At 36.1% G+C, this 23,754-nt stretch overlaps 1 protein-coding gene across 16 annotated transcripts in view; it reads right to left on the bottom strand.

The window, feature by feature from the left end:
* The window catches only part of LOC307195594 (uncharacterized protein), a 920,801-nt gene that overhangs the window by 846,122 nt on the left and 50,925 nt on the right, over window positions 1–23,754 (bottom strand). For all 16 annotated transcript variants that reach the window (XR_013830873.1, XR_013830874.1, XR_013830875.1 and 13 more), the window contains one exon: window positions 789–951. The gene's annotated coding sequence lies outside the window, so the exon portion shown is untranslated. The remainder of the gene's footprint in view (window positions 1–788; window positions 952–23,754) is intronic.

The raw sequence follows: 23,754 nt of genomic DNA, 5'->3' as shown, positions 1-23,754 counted from the left end.
ATAGCAGCAGCATTATTCATAGTAGCCAAAAAAGTGGCAGTAACCTAAATATGAATGGATAAACAAACTGTGGTATACCCACTGGAGGAACTATTATTTGGCCATAAAAAGGAATGAAGTACTGACACATGCTTCAACAAGGATAAACCTTGAAAACATTATGCTAAGTAAAAGAAATCAGTCACAGAAGACCATATATTATATGAATCCCTTTATATAAAATGTCCCAAACAGGCAAATCCATAGAGACTGAAAACAGATTCATGGTTGCCAGGAGGTAGGGTAGGGGAAAATGGGGAGTGATTGCTGTTGGGTGTCAGGTTTATATTAGGGGTGAAGATAAGGCTCTGAAATTAGACAGTGGTGATAGTTGCATAATTCTGTGTAAATACTAAAACCCACTGCATAGTCCACCTTAAAAGGCTGAGTTTTACAGCATGTAAGTTATATCTCAACAATAACTATATATATATATATCAAATATTTGAATTTTTCTGAGTCAAAATTCCTTACAAGTAAAACAAATGTCTCTTAGAATGGCTAAATTCTTAAGAATTTTTAAAATCAAATTTAAACTTGAAGCCAAAAAAATTAGTTATTTCAAAAACAACGTACAAAAAGCCTCATGGATATTTTCACTACAGCAGAACGCGCTGGGAGTCTGCAAATCAATTATGAGTGGTGTATAGAAAACAGTGATACTTAAAGCATTTTATTACCTACTACAGAGACTACAAAAGTGTAAGCAAACCATTCTCTTTCAAAATCAGCCTTGAAACAGTACTTACCAAGTACACTGCTCTTTGAAAGAAGGTGTAGTCTCCAGGATTTTGTGCACTGTGATGGTTTCCAACTCATCAGGGTCTAGCTGCTCCTTTTCAAAGGGCATTCCATGAACAGGACAACAGGAAGTGGACCAACTCCAGTCGGCTCATAGTAGCCTCCTGCTTCCTGAAACACATGGGACCACAAAGAGCACATTTTTGTCCATCCTGAGACAAATGGAACAAAGCATATTTTTCACATATACATGTTCTAACAAGAAAAAAAAATCAACAGAAATATGGAAACCAAGAAAAAACTGAAGAAAAATTCTTTTAAAAATATATAAAGAACTAACACAACATTGTAAAACAACTCGACTCCAATAGAAATTAATTTAAAATATATATAAAGAACATCATAGTTAATATCCTACTAGGTAAATCTGAGTTTAAATTACTGAGTTTTAATAAAACCACACACAAAAAAAATTTAAAAATAAAACCATATGATCATCTCAATAGATGCAGAAAAAGCTTTTGACAAAATTCAACACTGATTTATGATAAAAAACTCTCCAGACAGTGGGCATAGAGGAAACCTACCTCAACATAATAAAGGCCATATATGTCAACCCCCCAGCAAACATCATTCTCAATGGTGAAAAACTGAAACCATTTCCTCTAAGATTAGGCACAAGAAAAGGATGTCCACTCTCACCACTATTATTCAACAGAGTTTTGGAAGTCCTAGCCACGGCAATCAGAAGAAAAAGAAATAAAAAGAATACAAATTGGAAAAGAAATAAAACTGTCACTTATGCAGATGATATGATACTATACATAGAAAATCCTAAAGATGACACCAGAAAACTACTTGAGCTAATCAATGAATTTGGTAGAGTTGCAGGATACAAAATTAATGCACAGAAATCTCTTGCATTCCTATACGCTAATGATGAAAAATCTGAAAGCGAAATTAAGGAAACTCTCCCATTTACCATGGCAACAAAGAGAATAAAATACCTAGGAATAAACCTACCTAGGGAGACAGAAGAGCTGTATGCAGAAAACTAAAAGACACTGATGAAAGAAATTAAAGGTGATACCAACAGATGGAGAGATATACCATGTTCTTGGATTGGAAGAATCAATATTGTGAAAATGACTATACTACACAAAGCAATCTACAGATTCAATGCAATCCCCATCAAAATACCAATGGCATTTTTTACAGAACTAGAACAAAAAATCTTAAAATTTGTATGGAGACACAAAAGACCCCGAATAGCCAAAGCAATCTTGAGGGGAAAAAACAAGAGCTGCAGGAATCAGACTCCCTGACTTCAGACTACACTACAAAACTACAGTAATCAAGACAATATGGTACTGGCATAAAAACAGAAATATAGATCAATAGAACAGGATAGAAAGCCCAGAGATAAACCCACACACCTATGGTCAACTAATCTATGACAAAGGAGGCAAGAATATACAATGAAGAAAAGACAGTCTCTTCAATAAGTGGTGCTGGGAAAACTGGACAGCTACATGTAAAAGAATGAAATTAGAACACTCCCTAATACCATACACAAAAATAAACTCAAAATGGATTAGAGACCTAAATGTAAGACCAGACACTATAAAACTCTTAGAGGAAAACATAGGAAGAACAGTCTTTGACATAAATCACGGCAAGATCTTTTCTGATCCACCTCCTAGAGTAATGGAAATAAAAACAAAAATAAAAAAATGGGACCTAATGAAACTTAAAAACTTTTGTGCAGCAAAGGAGACCATAAACAAGACGAAAAGACAACCCTCAGAATGGGAGAAAATATTTGCAAACGAATCAACTGACAAAGGATTAATCTCGAAAATATATAAACAGCTCATGCAGCTCAATATTAAAAAAATAAACAACCCAATCCAAAAATGGGCAGAAGACCTAAATAGACATTTCTCCAAAGAAGACATACAGATGGCCAAGATGCCCATGAAAAGCTGCTCAACATCACTAATTATTAGAAAAATGTAAATCAAAAGTACAATGAGGTATCACCTCACACCAGTTAGAATGGACATCATCAGAAAATCTACCAATAACAAATGCTGGAGATGGTGTGGAAAAAAGGGAACACTCTTGCACTGTTGGTGGGAATGTAAATTGATACAGCCACTATGGAGTACAGTATGGAGGTTCCTTAAAAAACTAAAAATAGAACTACCATACAACCCAGCAATCCCACTACTGGGCATATACCCAGAGAAAACCATAACTCAAAAAGACACATGCACCCCATTGTTCACTGCAGCATTATTTACAATAGCCAGGACATGGAAGCAACCTAAATGCCCATCGACAGATGAATGGATAAAGAAGATGGGGTACATATATACAATGGAATATTACTCAACCATAAAATGGAATGAAATTGGGTCATTTGTAGAGATGTGGATTGATCCAGAGACTGTCATACAGAGTGAAGTAAGTCAGAAAGAGAAAAACAAATATCGTATATTAATGCATATATGTGGAACCTAGAAAAATAGTACAGATGAACCGGTTTGCAGGGCAGAAATTGAGACACAGATGTAGAGGACTAACATATGGACATCAAGGGGGGAAAGTGGCGGGGGCAGGGTGGGGGGCTGTGATGATTTGGGAGATTGGGATTGACATGTATACACTAATATGTATAAAATGGATAACTAATAAGGACCTGCTGTATAAAAAAATATATAAAAATAAATTTAAAAAATTAAAAATTATGTTTTTTACTTCCTTCTTATGGTTTCCTATAATTTTCTACAAGAGTGTAATTTTATTTTTATAGTCAGAGTAAAAATAATGTTATTCTAAAAATGAGAGGAAAGTATTGTTTTATAACTATAAAAAAATCTATCCTAAATGTGTGCAATGATTTAATTAAAATAGTTTTCACTAGAATGTCATTTATAGTAAAAATTTGGAAAAAAACCCTAAATGCTCAATAATAGAAACTTAAATAAATTATAGCATATCCATACAAAGGAATCTTACAGACAGCATTAAAAACAATGTTATAGGTAAATATTTAATAACATGGAAAGATATATGCCTAATATCATGCTCTTAAAAAAAGTTAGATAATGGTATTTATACCAATCTCTTTTTTATTAGTAAGCAAAAACATCTGTATAGAAAAAAAAAGAATGGAAAGAAAGATTAAAACCAAATATCAATGTTATTTTCATTGGACAGTGGCACTGAAGATAAGTTTTAGCTTCTTTTTTTCCCTACCTATTTAAGTTCTAAGTTTTCTATAACAAACAAGTATCACTATGTAAAAAGAAAAAAGACCCATTAAATTATTTGCCCCAAAGTCAATTCCCTCAGGCATTTTGCATATAAACATACCCAGAAAGACATATAAAGACATTGACATTCAACACCAGATGTTATGTGAAGTGATTCTTAAATTTAGTTAAGGTCAAAATAGACTGACAACCAATACTTAAAATTTTCCAGGACACAACTATCTCTACGTTGATCTCTAGAAGCTGCTTTTAAGGTCTCAACTGAGTAATTGTCTAGGCATTTATACATACTAAAAACAGGGTCTGTTTGCTTTTTTTTTGAGAGAAAACATGGTCCCCAATTGCTGGAATCCTTTTTGTATACCACTGTGCAAGGTGCCCACCCTCCATTCGGCAGGTCATGTTCCCTTAATTTCAAAATGGCATGCCAACCCTTTCTCCAGAATACTGTGTAGATAAAACACAGTATCTGCATTTAAACCACAATACAGAGCATCTGTACTTCATTCACTTTGTAGAGAACTCAATCTTGCCTATGACTGAAGATTGAGATGATTAACATTTGTAAATTACTTCAGTTTAAGGAACATGTGAATCATAACTCCTACAGGTCAAGCTAGGTCACGAGAAATCAACATTTTTAGGGACTTCCCTGGCGGTCCAGTGGTTAAGATTCTGTGCTTCCATTGCAGAGGGTGCATGTTCAATCCCTGTGAGGGGAACTAAGATCCCACGTGCCTCAAGGCATGGCCAAAATAAATAAATAAACAAATGAAATTTTAAAAAAGAAATCAACATTTTTAGATGTACCTTAATCCTCTCACAAATGCTTTCTGTGCTTCTAAAATTCAAGATTCAGTTATACGTACTCAGCTTTGTCTGATAATAAAAGAAAATTCTATATGTCTAGGAGAACTCCATATTTTACCAAATCACAATTGAAGATACCCGTTACATTGTTAAATAGCCTTACTAAAAGGATCCAATTAATAAATTATTTTTAGACATTTATTAGACAAGCCAGGTAACCTATTGCCTTCTTCTGTGTGTGTGTGTGTATGTGTGTGTGTGTGTGTGTGTGTGTGTGTGTGTGTGTGTGTGTGTGTGTGTGTGTGTGTGTGTGTGTTACAAGGAAGCTCTGGGTCAAATTTCCAGATATTCTTACCTGAATTTTAAATATAAATAAGGTCTTGTTCATAAATTCACTTAAATACTTTCTGGAGGTAATAAGTGCCTATATTTGGCAAGCTTGAGGAGATTTTAGAGGGTATCTAAAATTTTAGACCCTTGATTATTAAACTGTGCTTTGTGTAATCTTAAAGCTTCAAGATTCTCCAGGAACCACCATGAGAACCAATGGATGAGGTCTTGGCTTCCAATTTCTGGTTCTAACTAGGAGGATTCAATCAGAGCAGCCAATCAGATTTTATTTACATATTAGAATTTAACACATGTATTTGATAAAAGCATTCCAAGGAGAAAAAATATTTTAAAAACATTTTACAGATGTAGAAACTAAAACCTACAGAAATTGAGAGAATATAAAACTATAAACACATTAATGATGGTGGTGATGATAATATGTTTACGTACATAGAATATTCATCATACCTAAAATTTCAAAAGATATTGTTGGTTATCTATTAAAGATGTGTAACTGGGATCAGCATTGGTGAGCACAGGAAAAGTAAAAGATAAAATGAGGAACAAAGTAGAGTTCCTAGCTGGGAATTGGTCCTTCTAGTTATCTTTCTTCCTCTGCAAGAAATCCATCCCCCTATCCTTATTCATGAGTGATGAGAATAGGGGAATGAAGATCAATGTATATTTGCTAATTCTGCTTTTTAGAAGATGTAAGGAGGTCTTTACTGAAATGTTTGTGTGTGGTCAGTCCAACATTAAATTTTAGACTGTTCAATGCCTGCTTTCTGTTAGATGCTGAGTATATGCCAGATTTCATGAGTATGTTACTTAGCTTGTACTCAGCTCCATCATCAGTGCTTTAAAGAAGCCTCAGTAAAATGTGGTCTGTTTTGCACAGCCTTGTTTAAAAAAATGCATTTACTTTTCTTTGCTACCATCGATAACTTAAAGTAACTCAAAATTTTCTCCAAGCTCTAAGAAAAATCTCACCTATCAGATTTCTACCCTTTAACAATATTTTGCCAGCCTTGGAGTTATTACAATTATTGATTGCTGTAAATACAGCAAAAGGTAAGAAAACTGCTTATTTCAGTTTACACCTTAGGTAACAAGTGTCAGATTGCTGAATAAGAGCATCTAAATATCTGCGTGCAGCCCTACGAAGAGGATTTTTTTAACTAGCTAATCCACATAAGTTTCACCTATCATTACCTGTTTTTTCCTTCAGAGTCATTCATTTGTATCAATTTTTGGTGCCCACTCAATTGCATCATTTCATCTACTTCCTTTCACCTGCAATTTAATCAAAGGGAATGAGAAACCTTGCTTAAATCAGAATTAACACAGCTGTTTCTTTTCATCCCTTCTCTCATCCAGAGTATAGTTTTCATTGATTTCGAAAGGATCACTCGATTCAGATCAGCTCTGCAGGGTAGACAGCAAGATAGTAAATGAGTGGCTCATTAAGAGTGTGAAGTTATTTCTTTTATAAAATGTCTTTGGTAAATTCTACTTAGCTGCTCTTTTCAGGCCAACTCCCTACAGTGTCTATGTACATGAACTATGTGCACCTGCTGCCATGAGGAGACTATCTCACCAATCCGCCCCAGAAAATGCCACTGCATTGGTGGTTCTCAACTTTAGCACTATTGACATTTAGGGTCAGATAATTCTTTGTTGTAGGGAAGGAATGAAGTCCTGTGCATTGTAGGATGTTCAGCAGCATCATTGGCCTTTAACATGAGATATCAGTAGCACCCTTCAGTTGTGACAACCAGAAGTGTCTGCAGACATTGGCAAATGTCCCCTGGGGGAAAAATCATACACAACTGAGAATTACTACACTAAACCAATGGTTCTCAAAGTGTGGTCTTGCAGCATCACCTAGAAACTTGTTAGAAATGCAAATTCGGGGGTCCCACCCAGACCTACTGAGTCAGAGACTTTGAGGATAGGGCCCAGCGATGTGTGTTTTAGCAACCCCTCAATGCATTCTGATGCACAGTCAAGTTTGAGAACCTTGGCACTAAACCAATGTTGACACTGTTTGGTTGAAGGACTACTGCATCAGAATAATCTGAGATCTTGTTAAATGTACATTTCTAAATCAATATGCTGCCTTAAACCACCAAAACTTTGAAACTTCTCTGAGGATGTGGATTAGTAAAGTGTGTTTCATGTGTATGTGTTTTACAAGCACCAACAGTTATTGTTAACTACTTTCAACCTTGAGAACCATTATCCTACTCTCCAATTCCTGAATAAACTTGTCCATGGTGTCTTGGGCGAAAGATTCTGTTTCTAATACTACTCAATCAAAAGAAAGAGCATCTGATGTATTCTTAGACACAAATATGACTGATAATCTTCACAAAGATCCTCAAGAGAGACAGAACTGGCATATTCTCATTTTATAGGCCACATGGCAACCAGAAATTCTAACTAAATCCAAGTGCTTTTTCCTCTACCCCCATGCGGCATAAGGCCTAAAATTACTATTTTTGTGTTGCCCTGACATCTCAGGAAAACTGAGAGGGCCTCAGTTCCTACAAGTTCTCCTTCCCATTCTGCTCAGACAGATATGGTCCCCTAGCCAAACATTCCTTTTTATCCCCTAGCCAAACATTCCTTTTTATCATGAAATTTTTATCATGCCCAGGCACGTTGCCTGCTTATTTATGCCTGAGGAGTGGTCTTCAATTCCCTGCCAGTCCATGAAATTATTCAAACAATCCAATCACACCCTCCTGCAAAAACCAGGGGGCATCTTATGCTCTTAATACTATAAAGTCAGCTTCCCACAGTCCCTGCTTGTTCATTCTATTCCCAAGTGCAACCCCATGTGGCCCTGGTAAGCATGCAGTGTCCTCCTCCCCCAGGACTGATGAATTGCTATCAATCTCATCTGTCCAGTGTCAGGTGTCATGCTTTTGGCTATCCCCGTAATCCTAGGATAGGAATCCCTCTCTCAGCAATGGGGTGAAGAAAAGTGATCAAAATACCCAATAAGGTTGATGACTAAATAATACATGACGGGGGAAAACACTGATATAGACCATAAAAGTAACATTAATTAGGCACTCATTATATACCATGCACTATGCTTTATATACATTATTCCTGAGGCTCACAATAGATATTGTTCTCATTATAGGGTAGAAGAAACTCAGGCTCCTAAAAAGTTAATTAACACTACAAAGTTATTTGTAAGGTGTAATGGTTAATTTCTGTATCAACTTGACAGAGCCAAGGGATGCCCAGATATCCAATTAAATATTATTTCTGCGTGTGTCTGTGAGGGTGTTTCTGAAAGAGATTAGCATTTGAATTGGTAGACTGAGTAAAGTAGATGGCCCTCCCTGACGTGGACAGACCTCATCCGATCCATTGATGGCCTGAATAGAACTAAAAGGTGGAGGAAGGTTGGAGTTGTCCCCCTCTAATCTGAGTCATCAATCTTCTCCTACCCTCAGCACTCCTGGTTCTCAGACCTTTTAACTACCACAAGCTTTCTTGAGTCTCCAGTTGCAGACAACAGATCATGGGAATTCTCAACCTCTATAATCCTGTATGCCAATACCTTATAATAAATCATATATTGGTTCTATTTCTCTGGAGAACTCTAATACATAAGGGGCATGTCCAGGTATATCAGATGATCATTTATGCTGCAAATGGAAAAACAAAACTCAAAACATAATGAGAATTTGTTGCCTCCTTTATCTACAAAGTCCAAAGAAGGGCTAGCCTCAGGCACTCCCTGATTTGAGGCTTAAGGGGCATACTCATTTCTTGTTTTTCCTCCATCTAAGGGTTGACCTCATCTCAGGCTGCTCTTGTTATGGGCAGCAAAGTAGCTGCAGTCTCCATCCAATCTAGAGGAGGAGTGTTTGCCCCTTCTGTGGGCTAGTCCTCTTTAGCAGCCCACTTTCTCTTGGTACATGCTGACAACCTAAAAATAGGCTTAAGGACTAAGCAATCATAACCTGTTGCTGACCAATCTTGGTGTTTCTTGGGCAACAGAATTAACTGCCTAAAAATATAGAGGTTTCAAGTTATATGCTACTGGTTAGCCCCATGAGCTAGTAACCATAGCCAGAGATCTACTAACACAAGGTCCAGAAACAGAAAATATAGTTTATTCACAATACATCTCCAGTGCTCTTACCCATTCCCCTAACAATCAGTTTCCTACTCCCATCTTGTCCTCTGCTTTAGAGGTGTATGACATGCTAGGATGAGACAGGGAAGCTCTATGAATCTTCCCGGTCCACAGGCTGCATCCTCACAATGGTGGTGACGTTCTCATTTGTCCAGATGGAGCCACTTAGGCTTTTCTGGGGCTCCAATCTTACCTTCTGCTGCAATGCTACCTCTTTTGCCTCCATTAGTACTAACCTTGGATGGGGTTGACCCTTGAGCTTTTTTTTTTTTTTTTTTTTTTTTTGCGGTACGCGGGCCTCTCACTGTTGCGGCCTTTCCCGTTGCGGAGCACAGGCTCCGGACGCGCAGGCTCAGCGGCCATGGCTCACGGGCCCAGCCGCTCGGCGCCATGTGGGATCTCCCCGAACCGGGGCACGAACCCGTGTCCCCTGCATCGGCAGGCGGACTCTCAACCACTGCGCCACCAGGGAAGCTCTCATTGAGCTTTTTCACACTTGCCAGCCCCAGGGGATCAGTCTTTCAGTCCTCTTGAAATACAGGTCTCAAGCAAAAGAGCTTTCCTTTAAAAAACCATGTTTCCTTCCTCTTTGCTGTCAGAAAGGCTAGTTTCAGCCTTAGCTTATCTCTATCCTATAGACCTCACTGAAGGTTCCAAAATGTAGCAGACATGCTCCAACCATCCTGAATTTTTCCTACCTTTGTCCTCCATTGCTGCAACCACAGTAGACACAGAGTCCCAATGTTCAAAAGGCACAGATTTAACTATGCCTAAATTTAAATTTAACTATTTAACTATCCTAAGAAGGATGAGCATCATTCATGCCAAAAAAGAGATGGAGCCTCCTAGCTGCCCATCCCTTTGCTTCAGTTTACCTAATTCTACTCTTCTAAGAACTGATACATTCCTGTTTGCTTAACCTAGAGGTGAGGGTCTGCAAGTCTAGGTTAAGCAAAAAGGGATGTATCAGTTCATGTAAGCTTAGTCCTTGGGCAGAAGGCTGGTGGTATCATCAGGTTCTAGCTCTATCTGCTTCCTCTAACTTACTCACCTCTTTAGACAAGATAGTCACAGCAGTTCCAAGCTTCATGTCCACAAGAAAATCAAAGGAAAAATGAAAATAGCTGATTCTTTCCCAGTAACCACCAAAAACATTTCTTCCAGCTAGTAATTGATGATTCTGATTGGTTTACATGCCCTTTGCTGAACTAAACACTATGGTCGGTGCAGTGTGATCTGCCATTTGGCTTAAGGCAAACAGAAAACACCTCTAGATCTAAGCTGGAGTAAATCTCACTCAAACCACATGTCTGAGAATGGGGTCATTCCCCTCACCCCCAATTTAGTGTATCTTTTGCAAGAAGGTAGAAGAATGGATACATAGCAGCAAATAAACAGGTACTAGCTGAACCAAATAAACTAGGCTATACCTGAGCCAAATCATGCCTATATTACTCACTATGCAACACACAGAACACCTGCACTGGAATCATATGGGATGCCCATTAAAGTTTACACTGCTAAGTTACTAAATCAAAATCTCAGGCACAAGGCTCAGGAACCTACAGGTTAGCAAACTCCTGGGCTATTCTTATGACCACTACAGTTTGATATTCTTACACTCAACAACTTGCTACTTATTCTACAGAACATTTTAAAATGAAAAGCAATATAAGAATAATGCTAATTATAATCAGTTATAATTTTACAACTGTATAACCTTATATAATAGGGAGGAAAATTATTCTAATGATTGGCAAAATTCCTCTTCCAAGTAAGAAGTTTTTATTTAGCAAAATATCTTGTTTGGCTACTTTGTGGCAAAAGAATATTACTCAGGGCATAAATGAATGCCTTAGAAGTTAACCAAAAACAGAACTAAAAACAACGTAGGCATTTGGGGATTTAGAAGCGAAAAGAATCTAGAAAAATGTGTGATGGCATTTGAGAAATGAAAAGGGCACAGCAACATGAAAGGAGGCCAGACCCCCAGTAGAAGAGACAACTAATAAAAATTTTTTAGACCCAGAAATAATTGAGAGATTTTTAAGGAAAAGCCTAGCTGAGATGAAATTTTAAGTTGTTTGCCAAATAACAAACCTTTTGTAAAATCAGCTACAGCTGACAATACTGACAATAGCAAAGGGATAGGGACCCTGTCCTGTAGTAAACTGCAAAGTAGAAATGGAGTCAGAGGCAAGAAGCAAAATGTGAGGCAGAGAATGAGAACTTTAAAAGCAGGAGATAACAACAGCCAGAAATAATTACATGCATTAACCTCATCTCCAAAATGCTTAACATTTTTACTACATAATATAGTGGGGGAGATAATGCTAATTTTACCTTAATATTATAACAGAAAGTGACCTTATACCTGGGGTTATGAGAGACTCTAAGAAATGCACTACAGATAGGAGGGAGCAAGTATTTTTGAGCCCTGCCAAGGCTTTTATAAATATTAAATGTAATTCTCATAGAAATCCAGTGGATTTGTATTTTCCATGTCAATGATGAGAAAGTGTTCTTAGAGTAACCTGCACAAGGACACATAGTCAGTGGCAGAGCCTGGCAGAGCCAGGAGTTCAACTGAGGGACAATCCTCCCCAAAGTCTTTGCTTACCTCTCAGGGTTGGTGGTGCAAAATAGTAGTTTTCATCCATGTATTCACACCAGAATCCCCTGGAGAGTAAGAAACAATTACCTATTCTTGAATCCCACCTCAGATAAATTAAGTCAGAGTCTATGGGGTTGCAGTTTAAGGCACCACTTTTGAAAACTTCTGGGGTAGAACAACAGATGTTTTAATTTTTTGTTAGTTTTATAATAGTAAATTGAATATAGATATATCCAGCCTTTATAGTTTGATATGCATTATTTTTGCCATGTGGCCACTCATTCACAATTCAAACATCTTTTAGGAAGTGTGTGTATGTGTGTGTATATGTTTGTCTTAATGTGACCCTCAAGAGATATCCCATACCAACATACTGGGTAGGATTTCAAAGCATTTCCTTCATTTCTCTTTTGTTCTGAATAAAACACAGAACAATTCTAAATCATACTCATCTCAAACACCAGATATCATCAGGGTGGCCTTCAGATATTTAAGTTTTTCCTCAATTTTTTTCCCTCTCACATCAACCTGCCTAATGAAACTACTATACATTTGCCAGATTCCAGATGTTTGGAAATTAGAAAATAGTATCAATAAAAACAAACCTTTACCAGTATTTTTGTAATTTGCTTTTTATCCACACAGCTTTGCATTACTCCTGGTCATGGCTTTGATAGAATTGCACATAATACACTGATGAATGAGGGGAAAGAGACACTAATTTTTTTTCTCATCTCAACGTAAGTATATAAAAGCAAAAGTTATGGCTACCTTGTTGTTTTTTTTAATACAACAATGAATTTGGTTCACAGCAGTACTGCCCCAAAATTTGAAGGACTTAAAATATCTTCTAAAAAGATGCAAAAATTATTCTAGCAGTTCATAAAGTTATTCCAATGAAAGGATCTGGTACTTGCATTTCAATGGCTTGTTTCAGGCTCCACAAACAATCTAATACACAATTCCTTCACAATGAGCTATGATCCGGGACTACAGAAATTACTCGTGATATTAGACCTTGTGCCTTGTTCACCTGGACAAAGGACAGAAAGTAATGATACTTGAGAGCAGCCAGGTGAAAACAAATGAAAGAAGTCACTCCAATCACTCCGAGGCAAATAAGCCCTCATTTATTTTAACTATGGTTATCTGATTACCTTAATATCCCATATTACCAATAGCACCTGAAGTGAAAGGCACACACTACTAAAATAACTAAATAGATTGAGACCCAAGGACCATTAACCTTAGCTACATATTAGCCCCTGAAATATAATTAATTGAAACTGAATTCCTAATATGCTTAGTAGAGAGGACCACATTTATTTTGTCAGACATGATCTTATATCCATGAATTTGTTGTTTTGCTGATATTTAGTGCTCTTGTCCTCTTTCACACACTATATTCTATGGGTGACAGCATTAATATCAATGACAATTTTCATAAAAATAGTAAATTTCAGTTTGTGATACTATCCTTATTGTTTCCTCTCTTGAAGATCCTTTAAAAAGAAATTACTATCTTAAAGGTTTTTCTGCATTTCCACAATATATTTTAATCAGAATCTATTATAAACATGTAAACAAACACAGAGATACACACATATTACACATACATATATGTTACCATATATAACCATAAATGCTATTACACCTGACATACGGCCCATTTGATTTGTCTGAAGTGAAGATCATTTGATTACTTTTCATGGTATAGAATTACTGAGTCAGTTATGCACTGTAGTGGTTCCATGCAAGAATGTATCTTCAGGGCTTCCCTGGTGGTGCAGTGGTTGAGAGTCCGCCTGCCGATGCAGGGGACACGGGTTCGTGCCCCGGTCTGGGAGGATCCCCCATGCCACGGAGCGGCTGGGCCGGTGAGCCATGGCCACTGAGCCTGTGCGTCCGGAGCCTGTGCTCCGCGACGGGAGAGGCCACAACAGTGAGAGGCCCGTGTACCGCAAAAAAAAAAAAAAAAAAAAAAAAGAATGTATCTTCAGTATATATTGCATTGCTTACATAATCCACTCCCCTCCTCTGGCATTTCTAGCAGTAGTTCAAGAAAACCTAAATAGGGAAAAATTAGGGTTCTTTTGTTTTATTTTTACATACAAATTTGTCCCAGAATATTTTCCACATTAAATGGAGATATATACCAAATTACATTTATAATTTAAATATACTTCATATTTTCAAAGAGTGTATGATTTCAGATTTTTACATGCTGCTTACATACACTGTTGAAAATTTGATGATGATATGTCACAAGAAGATAAAAACGGTAAGATGAATCCACTTTTTAAAATTACAGAACATGGCGTAGTTAGCTAAGAGGGACAATCTTAAAGCTTCCCATAATTGAAGAATATTAGAAAGAAAATATAATACCATTATATAAATTATGGTATTCTTTCATCTTTCAACTGTCATTTTTCTTGGAGAGAAAGGCATACAAATTTTGTAATAGTATACCAAAAGAGACATTGAAAATGCTTTAAAGACATGGAACACTTACATGCATGAAAGCTTTAAGAAAAACTAGGACTTTTGTCTAGTAAAACTACTTTCATTACATGGATAAAACTCAAATCTATTCACCTCTAGCCTCTGTTTCTCTGCTTGTCTCCAAGAAATCTCTCAGATATCTTGCTGCTATCTCAATTGCATGAAAGTCTTGCCAGTCAATAACATTCATTAAGCATTACTGGGTGCTTAATAAATATTTCTGAGCATTACGACAGGTACCCTAGGGAGATGCAACAGAAACAGAGGATACAGTCTCTGACATCAAGGAACTTTCAATAGTATTGATTATTCATGCTATATAAATGGACTAAAATAGGGTTTCCAAAGAAATACATAATTTAATTATTGCAAATTAAAACAGTACAAATGATACATGTATGCTGAGGTGATTCAGTGGGTGATCTGAGTGGCGGAAGCAAACAGAATATTTTAAATCATGTATTATAAGGGTCAAAAAGATATGGATTAATGAGCTAAGGAAGAAGAGTTTTTCAGAGGGTAGGTTTGCCTAAAAGGAAAGAGGAGAAATAAATCCTGAAGTAGTGTGGGTGGAACTAGAATCTGAAAGACTAGGCAGCAGGCTATTGGCCCGACTTTGCTCATACATCTTTCCTGCAATATCACTTACTAATTTTTTATCTGGCTGGTATAGTCTAGAGCAGAATCTCCCAAGCTGTTGCTTTTCATTGACCCCTTTTATGAGGAGAAATACCCTTCAAATAAACAATGTCTCTCCAACATAATTCCTGCTACCACTATCCATTAAAAACACAAGATTAATGGGGGTAAAATGTTAGTACTTGTTATTACTTCCATCTGTCTTCAATGAAATGTCAACTAAGTTTCCTCTGTACTCAAAAAAGTTAAGGCATTGTTGTATTGTTACTATTAATGTAATGGAGACCAGTGTGAACTGCTACAGGTTCTGTCATAGTCCTCTGTCCCCCACCCCAGACCACATTTACACAATGGGAACCCTAAAATAAGAATAAAGGAACATTAATTCCCTTCTACATGTACACAAACCTCACACAAATCAACACTGTATGGTGTTGACTGTCATTACAGTAGCAGTAGTAGTAAAGGTAATGGTGGTAGTGGTAATTTATATTGATTTAGATTTACTGCGTGGCAGATACCATTAGAAGCACTTTACACGTATTATTTAATCCTAACCACTCTAATAATCATTATTAATCCCATTTTATATAAAAAATATTGAAGCCCAAATAAGCAACTTGCCCAAAGACACACACCAGGTGGGTGGTGTGGTGGGGCTGCGATGGCAGAGCACACGCTTTTAGACATGACACCCGACTACCTCTGCATATGCCATGTGCCTACCCCATAAACGCTGGCCCTCAATTTCTAGCTGAAAATAATACCTGTTCTCTTACCTGCCTCTTAAAGATATAATAAGGATTAATTTGATGTCTGCAAAGTGTTATGACCTCTTCATAAAGACACCCAGATGATTAAAACTCCTTAATTTCCATTTCTTCATACGCCACATCTTCAATTACAGTATCTTATAGGTATGCAGTCTGGGAACCGATTGACTTTGCTCTCTCTCATACCACATTCAGACTGTAATCAGTTGCTATTTTATCATAGGAACATCATCCCTAAAATTCACTCGTTTTATTCTAATTTTTGATGCTTAAGCTATCATTAGTCTCAGTTATTGTAATCTCCTTAGAGTACTGCATTTTACCTTGCAAAGAGGAAATTTTAATGGAAATTGGGTCCTAATACCCATCAGGGGGAAAGAAAAAAGTTCATGTGTTAATCAAGAAACAAATAATCTCATTCAAATATGCACATTCTTAAGTTGCTCTCAGCTTCGAAATCCTCCTTAAGTCTCAATTCCACTGACTACTTACAGGCTCTGTATATTTTATTTCTGCACTTTCACCTTTAACAATTTCTGAAGATAGTAGAATTTTGGAGCTAAAATGGAACTTAAAGATAACCTAAGGCAAACTCCATTTAAGAAATGAGAAAACTAGGGATCACAAATGTTAGATAACTTGCCCAAGGTCCCTCGGCTAAAATGTGATAGATCTAGAACTAAACCCAGGCATTCTGATTTCAGATATATACCATTTCTAATCTACATGTCCTTCCATCTAATCCCATGCCTTTGAATATTTAATGCAGATAACTTCCCAATCTTTTTCTAGTCCTACTTTTTCTCCCAGGTTCCAGGCCTGTATTTTCAACTGCTTAGTGAAATTTTAGGAGGATGATAATATTGAAAACTAATCTTATTATCTCCCCTTTGAAACCTATTTATCTCCATCCACTTATTGCTCTTTTATCTTTCAATCCCATGAAAGATACTAGGTATAATGGATCTAGATGGGCTCCAGAAGAAAGAAGATATGGAAGAGATGATTTAAGTCAGTTCTGTCTCCAACTAGAAGAACATTATTCTCTTGGATTCCATTTGCATACTTCTTTTTCCAAAACTGATGATATCTAATAAATCAGATCAGCAAATAGGCCTAGGCACATGGAGCCACTTGGCTTGTTAGATGTTAAAATGTAGCTCTGATGGATTATATATGGTCCAACCAGTTTAAACAAATTTGAGATCAAGTATCAACTGGTAATTATGTATACAGGACATTTGTCTGAAAAATGTCTTCTGTGCTTATCTTGGCAAACTGTGCAACAATAGGAGGCTGTAGGAATATATGTGCATCTAGGTTCATGAGCAATTTTTTCCTCCACTGGAAATGCTCTAGTATGACAATAATTCCATTGTGGATGTGTTACTCCAAAACATCAAATTTCTAAAGCCATGTATCTCTTAAAATCTAAATCCTTGGTGGAAGCAAGGCTTATACAGCATATAATATATAGGAAAAATCTGAAAGGGAGTGGATAGACATTCAGTTCTGGAGTCAATGCAAGCTCTAAAAATAGTAGCTACACACATAAATTAACCCTACATCATGTGAAGTGTGCAGAAATCTAGTCTTAGAAGACATAAGAATCCATTTTTGGAGCCAGAAAAAAAAATTCTTCAGAGAGGTTAAATTCTAGGAGGCAGTTCACTCTTGGATTAGTAGGTGGGTTGGTTTCACTATTCCAGCTCATTTTATTCACAATAGCCAAGATCTGGAAACCACCTTGATGTCCGTGGACAGATGAATGGATAAAAGAAAATATGATATGTACATACAATGAAATATTACTTAGCCTTAAAGAATGAAATCCTGTAATATGCAACAATATGGATGAAACTTGAACACACTATGCTAAGCAAAATAAGCCAATCATAGAAAAACAAATACTGCATGATTCTACTCATATGAGATATCTATAATAGTCAAATTCATAGAATCGAAGAGTGGTACAGTGGTTGCCAGGGGCTGAGGGGAGAGGGAAATTAGGAGATACTAATCAACAGGCATAATGTTTCAGGTAAGCAAGGTGAATAAGCTCTAGAGATCTGCTGTACAACACTGCACCTATAAGCAACAATATTGTACTGTACATTTAAAAATTGTTAGGAGGGTAGATCTCATGTTAAGTATTCTTACCACGATAAAATAATTTTTTTAAAGTGGGAAGGGAGTGTTTTATTACTAAGCCTTAATCATTGTCACTAATTTTAAGAATCCAGAGTATAGATTTGTCCGAAGTGAAATTCAACAAGGAATGAAAAAGTAAAAATGGGTTCTGGGGGCAGATAGGGGATGTGTCATCTTCTTGGACTGAAAGGAAGGAAAAATGCAATATTTCCAGGCAAAGAAGGTATTTTGAGTCTTGTGCCTAGAACACCTGCTCTAGGAATCTGATGTGTGTTGTAGCTGCAGAAAAACTGAGTAAGCTGATCTACAACACACACACACACACACAGAAACCAAATTCATGGTTACATAAACAGAAATAATTGCTAGGGCTTTTGAAGGTAATAGAAACTTCTGTAGAAACACTTGAAAAAACAGGTTTTAAAAGTTTTTTTCTTGATATTAAGGTAAAAATTGTGACAAAGAGAAGGATGCTTGGATTCAGCAGAGTCCCAAATCTCAGAGGATAAAAGAAAAATGGTTCCTAGCAGTTGCCCTTATAAAATCTAGATGAAAGGAGGCAAGAAATGTCAAGTGGAAGTGGAAACAAAGTAGGGTCTTGCTTCTGAAGGAAATGAGGTTGCAGAAAAAAAAAAAAATGAGGTTGTTTCCTCAGAAGTAGTGAAGTAGTCTGAGGACCAGGGAATTCAAAAGCAAGATAAAAACTAGGTTTAGGAGGAGCACATGGCAAAGACATTGTGGTGTTCACTGGGTCCTTGAGAGCACACATGAGGAGCATCCACAGCAGCAATTCCCACTCTGACGTCTTCAGATGGGAATTTTAGCATCTGGATGAAACCAGTGTGTTTGGAGGTAGGAAGAAGGTCCTGAGGTGAGAGTGGGGACCATTACAAGATAAAGGGATTTCTGGGCAGTATGTATGAGCATCAAATATAGTTCAGAAATGGAAGAGTGGACTTAGAATACTGAAGATCTTTCTTGAATGGGAGAAAAAAATCAAATAATATTAGGAATATGAGGAATGCAAAATAAGCCAGAAAAAATGAAAAGAATAAAATCTGCAACACTTTCAGTTCACCACACATTTAAAACTTTTCTCTGGCTTTTACCATGAAACCATGTTTAGGATTCGAAAAGATTTAATAAAGGTTAAGTATAAATGACCTGAGAATGAGTGACTAACAATTCTAAATTCCTTATCGGACTGAAGAAATCTCAAATGGCTTCCCCAAAAGAGATTTTCTGTTCTCTTCCACCCTGGCTCTTGACAAATATATGTAACAAGTATCAGAGGAGTTATAACAGATGACGAGAGCAATAAAACACCATAACAGATTGTCAACAATTTACTGTTTATCTCCTGTACATTTAGGTGAATTCTGATTTGCTTGATTCTAAGAATAATAGGTGAAAAAATGATGACAGAGATAACAATGGACATAATAACTTAGGTGACAATAAAACATTTCCTGATAAATCTCTAGCCATACCTTAAAAGCAAGCAAAAGAAGAATAAAATTGCTTTCTGGAAAGAAAAAGAAGTAAATAGAAACACGGATGTTCCTTAATAAGCTCTTGCATATTTTCTGCTGCAGAAGTTACTTCACATAAGATAAGATCGACATAATTAGCATCTTTCTCCATGGCTCCTTCCTCTATCCTTCAGAACAGGCAAAGTTTAATGGGTAACTCACTGCTACTTTCTTCCAATTCAACAAATCCCAAATCTGTAGTGACTTTTTCTTTTAATTTGAGGTATAACTTACATAATATAAAAATACACAAATCGTAACTGTAGAGTTCCATGAATTTTGACAATAATAACCATCGATGTGTAACTACCAGGCCAATCAAGATACAGAATATTGCCATAACCCCATTAAGTTCCCTCCTCATTTCCAGTCAATCTCCACCACTCATTTAGAAACCACCACTATTCTGATTTCTATCACCATATGTTAGCTTTGTCTGCTCTTTCTTCTCCTTTTGGAACAGCTTTATTTAACTATATAAAGTTCACCCATCACAAGTATACAATTCAGTGCTTTTTTTAGTACATTTACAGAGTTGCACAACCATCACCATGATCCAGTTGTGCATTTCCACCAACTCAAAAAGTTCCCTTATGCCGGTTTGCACTCTCCACTCCCCAGTCCATGCAATTATTGCTCTGCATTCCATGATCACAGACTTGCCTTTTCTGGAAATTTAATATATATGGAATCATACAATATGTAGTCTTTCGTGTCTAGCATCTTTCACTTAGTGTAATGCTTTCCCTGTCATAGTGTTTATCAGATGTTCACCTTTTTTTTTTCTGGATAATATTCCATATTCCATTGTATTGATATGCCACATTTTATCTGTTCACCAGTTGATGGATATTTAGACTGCTTCCTGTTTTGAGTTTTGCCTGTTATAACTTCATATAAATTCAAATATATTATTTGTGTCTGCTTTCCTTCATTCAACATAAAATTTTGAGATTCATCCAAGTTGTTTTGTTTCAGTTATTTGCTCCCTTATATTGCTGAGTAGTATGTATGAATATTCCATGATTTATTTATTCATTGTTCTATTAATAAACAGTTGAGCTATTTCACTTTTTGTCCATTATGAATAAAGCAACTCTAAACTATTTTTGCACTTGTATTTCTCTTGGGTAAATATCTAGGAGTAAAATTTTTGGATCACAATTTAGGTCTATTTTTAATTTTTATAAGAAACTGCCGAACTGTTTCCAAATAATTATACCATTTTACACACTCACCAACAATATGAGAGCTTTAGTTTTCCACATTCTCACCAATCTTTGATATTGTCATTATTTTTAATTTTAGCAATTTGTCTGGCTATGGAATGTGTAGTTTTAATTTGCATTTCCATAATTATGCTGAGCACTCTTTCATATGCTTATTGGCCATTCATTTCTCTTTTTTTGTTGAAGTATTTGTTCTAGTCTGTTAATTTTTATTGAGTTGATGGTCATTATTATTGACTTGTAGGATTCTGGAACAATTATCTTGACAGATATAAAGGTTGCAAATATTGTCTCCAAGTTTATAGCTTGCTTTTTATTTCCTTAACAATTTTCTTTTTTATTTGTTTTTGATGAGAGAAAAACTGTAATTATTACACAATCCAATTCATCTATATTTTTTCCTTTTGTGGTTGGGGTGTGTGCGTGTGTGTGTATATGCGTGTGTTGCTAAGAAATCCTCAAATGTCAAAGACACAGTGAAATTCTCCTCTGTTATTCTCCTAGAAGCTTTATGTTTTGGCTCTTAAATTTACATCTATGACACATCTTCCATTAACTTTTTTTATAGTGTGAGGTAGGGATAGAGGTTCATTTTCTAGTTGCTGTAGAACCATTTGTTGAAGATTTTCCTTTCTTTCATTTAACTGTTTTGGTGCTTTTGTCCAAAATCAATTTACTATATTTGTGTTCCGTTCTGTTCAGTTGATCTAATTGCCTAGCCCTATGCTAATAACACACCTGTCTTCATTATTTTAGCTTTAAAGTAACTCTTAAAATCAAGCAGTTTATGTACATTCTTCAATATTGTTCTTTCAAGATTCTTTTTGACTATTCTAAGTCCTTCGCATTTCCATACGATTTTTTTTTAAATTGAAGCACAGTTGATTTACAATATTATGTTAGTTTCAGTATACATCAAAGTGTTTCAGTTATACATATATATTTTTTTCAGATTATTTTCCCTTACAGGTTATTACAAAATATTGAGTATAGTTCCCTGTGCTATACAGTAGGTCCTTGTATGTGTATATGTTAATCCCGAACTCCTAACTTAACCACCCCCTTTCCCCTCTGGTAACCATTAAGTTTGTTTTCTATATCTATGGGTCTATTTCTGGTTTGTATATAAGTTCATTTGTATCATTTTTTTAGATTCCACATATAAGCGATATCATATGATATTTGTCTTTCTCGGTCCCCATATGAATTTTAGAATCAATCTGCCAATTTCTACAAAAAAGAATCTATTGGGATTTTTTGTGGGGGGGGGGAATTTCACTGAATCTATAGAATTTGTGAAGAAATGACACCTAACAATATTGAGTTCCAATCTATGAAGATGGTATACCTTTCCACTTATTCGGCTATTCTTTTGCAGTTCCTTCCTTATGACTTATAACTACAGAGAATGAGCTTATGAAAAAGAACTATTTTAATTATTAATGATGATTCTTTAAGAGGACATATTTGTTTTTGTTTGATAAATGCTTATACTAGTTTTTTGTAAAAAATCATAAAATTTTGGAGCTTCCCTGGTGGCACAGTGGTTGAGAGTCCGCCTGCAGATGCAGGGTACATGGGTTCGTACACTGGTCCAGGAAGATCCCACATGCCGCGGAGCGGCTGGGCCCATGAGCCATGGCCGCTAAGCCTGTGCATACGGAGCCTGTGCTCCGCAACGGGAGAGGCCACAACAGTGAGAGGCCCACGTACCACAAAAAAAAAAAATCATAAAATTTTAAAATTGAAAAGAAAACTTGGAAGTCATTTGATCCAATACTTTATTTTTATTGAAATTAGAAGCCTTAAAATCAAGGTGTAAAGTACTTTTATATTACACTGGAATTGGTTTTCCTCATTTGTCCTCAGTAGTTAAGTGAGGAAGGAGAATACTGGAAACTACTCTCCTGTGATAGAAGGATTAGCTTTGAAGGGTCACAGTATATACAATAAAGAGTTTGCTAAACTTTTGTTTTCAATTACCAAGATATTAATTAAGTAAGCCCTGGATATTCAAAAAGCACTGGTAGAATATAGATTGTTTTATGACATAATACCTTGGTTTTGTATTAATGTGTTTTATATACCTCTACTTTGAATGCTTATGATTATAAATATAGGTGGAAGATAACGATCAAAAAAATTCCTTGGATCATGTTTAAGCTGATAACTGTAGATGCTCTTCAGCAGTCACATTATGTTAGGAAGAAAAGCATCTAGAGAAAAATACTTTAAAATGCAGCAACATAGGCTCTGTGGAGTATGAGGATCAGCTTAATTTGTATGATGATGTCTAGATCACGGGACACAAATTTTTCTCTAAAGGGCATGGCTTTGCAGGCCATGCTCAACTCTGTTATAGCATGAAAGTAGTCACAGATATTACACAAATGAATGAGCATTGTGTTCCAATAAAACCTTACTCACAAAAATAGGCAGTGGGTCAGATTCAACCCACAGGCAGTAAATTTACCAACCTTAACCTAGATTAATTCTCATCATTCACATTATGATGTCCATTACATATACCTGTTACTTATATGTCATCATACGTGAATAGACACACTCAGACATAAACTATCATATTGAATATTTCAGGGACTGTGTTCTGAAAGTGCGAGAATAATCTAAATAATGGAAAATTTCCCATTACTCTCTTTCTTTTTTCTATTATATGATTACTGATGAAGTCGTTTGAACAATATCAAAGATATTACATTTATTCTCCGTGGACATTTTATTATCTTTCAGACAACTAGATAACAATACCTTATACTCATTGTCTCTGTGCTTATAAATCAGATACTTTATAAATATTCATAGAAGCAGACTATTCCCTACAGAATTATCTCCAAAACAATAATTATGCAAATTGCTGATTGTCCAAAGCACTTAATTTCTTAGCAATATGCAATCTGAGCTAGCCTAAAGACAAGTTAATAAAC

The sequence above is a fragment of the Stenella coeruleoalba genome (assembly GCF_951394435.1).
Source record: "Stenella coeruleoalba genome assembly, chromosome: 12".
NCBI lineage: Eukaryota > Metazoa > Chordata > Mammalia > Artiodactyla > Delphinidae > Stenella > Stenella coeruleoalba.
This window is presented reverse-complemented; position numbering and strand designations above follow the sequence as displayed.